The 1,878-nt window shown below is 43.6% G+C and overlaps 1 protein-coding gene across 2 annotated transcripts in view; it reads left to right on the plus strand.

Moving 5' to 3' along the window:
• The window catches only part of Aamdc (adipogenesis associated Mth938 domain containing), a 24,261-nt gene that overhangs the window by 368 nt on the left and 22,015 nt on the right, over positions 1-1,878 (plus strand). The gene's annotated exons all lie outside the window — the stretch shown is intronic.

Genomic DNA, 1,878 nt, shown 5'->3' on the forward strand with positions numbered 1-1,878 from the left:
CGGGGCTGGGGCTGCCGGGCGGCCGCGCTGGAGCGGGCGCCGCGCCGAGGGGGGCTCGGCGAGCTGCAGAGGACGGAATTCGGCCCCGCGGGGGAAGCCTGAACATTCTCCCACGGAGAATCCCTTGGGAAAGGAAATCCCCGCGGTGCGGAATCGAATGCCGCTTCGGAGGCCGTGCGGGCCGACTTGGAGCGGCTCCGGGAGGTTGTGGCGCCGCGTTTCCTGCGCTTCTGTGAAGGGGGATATGTATTAAGAGTACTGCGTTGTAGGGGCTTAGTAAGTAGTCGTAGGAAAGTTTAGCGCAGTGCCTCGGCACATTGTAAGCACTTGACAGTATTCCTTGCTGCTATGAAACGTGTTTCTATAATTTAAGTTGAGTTTAGCTACGATTTACTACTTTGAGCCAGAACTTACCTACTACTTCCTAGAAATTATTTAAAGCAAGGTACAGCCCAAAGCATGTAACATAGGAAAATCTATGAGTAAGGGAAGATAAATATATAGGCAAATAACTACGTCAGGAACTTGGAAAATATTTACATAGTTTCATACTGAATTTTATTCTATGTTCCCAGATCAAAAAATTAAAGGAGGTGAAAACTGTAGTGGTCTTTATTATTATCTAAGGAATGAAAAAAAAAAAAAAACTGACTTATCCAGAAAGAAAAAAAAATTGTAACGAGAAATGTATTACCTAGAATAGTACTCTAAATCTGAGTAATATGCCCTGGTTTAAAGAACAAAATTATTTTGAAACTTAACCAAGTACTTCTGAAAATTTCAGTTTAAGAGACAGTGGTGTAAGAAATTAAAGTCTAAACAATATGGGTGTATTTAATGAGATATATATATATATGGGTTAAGGCAACTGGACCCAGGGCCTTCACGCTGAACTACATCCCCAGTACTTTTCTGTTTTGAGACAGGGCCTTCTAAGGTTTTGGCTGGGTTTGGATTTGTAATCTTTCTGCCTCAGCCTCCCAGAGTGCTGAGGTTACAGCCACGGGCCACCACACGCAGCTCAGAATGCATCTTTTACAACAATGCTGTGGAAAGATCTAAAAAATTGTTCATATAGTTATGACAGTCGACTAAGTGAAAGGCAGGTATATAGTATTCAAAATCATATCCCTGCTAAGAAATTGCTGCAGGAATTGATATTTGATATCCAAAGGAAGCCAGGCATGGTGGCACATGCCTGTAATCCCATCACTCAGGCGGCTAAAGCAGGAGGATTGCTGAGTTTGATTGAGACCACCCTGAGCTACAAGTGAGCTCAAGGCCAGCCTGAACTGCATAGTAAGACCCTGTCTCAAAAAGATTTTTTTAAAAAAAGGAAGATTTCATTACATATTATATGAATTTTATGCAGATTTCTGTCTTCCAGCTCTTTGGTACCACACTTCCCACTCTCATGAGGTTGTAAAATAATATTCCAAGAAAGAAATAGGGGAGGATGTAGCTCAGTGATGGAGCACTTGCCTGGTGTGCATGAGGCCCTGGGTTCAGTCCCAGTGCCACTGTGAAGAAGAGCTTTAAAGCTTTGCTACTGTGCTCTTCTCTGTGCTCTTCACAGTTACGCAAAGCGTGGTTGATAAATAAGGTTCAAGTTTCTGTCTAAAGGATTGGCCTGGGAATGAAGTCCTCTGTACTTAGAAAATTACATTCGGTCAAGAGATAAGTATCTCACCTCGGTAGTGTCCCAAATTTTCTGATCAAGAAGATTATGGGGCCAAAGAGGAAAGTGATCAATGACGTAGAGTGTGCCTAAGGAGAGTCACATGGGGAGAAGACACTCTCAGGCTTTCACAGAGAGCACATTGGCCAAGCAATGGCCGTGACTCATCCACATGGCTGCACTGACAAAGGTTCTACAAT

This window comes from Octodon degus, unplaced genomic scaffold (assembly GCF_000260255.1).
Source record: "Octodon degus isolate 3935 unplaced genomic scaffold, OctDeg1.0 scaffold00049, whole genome shotgun sequence".
NCBI classification, from domain to species: Eukaryota; Metazoa; Chordata; class Mammalia; order Rodentia; family Octodontidae; genus Octodon; species Octodon degus.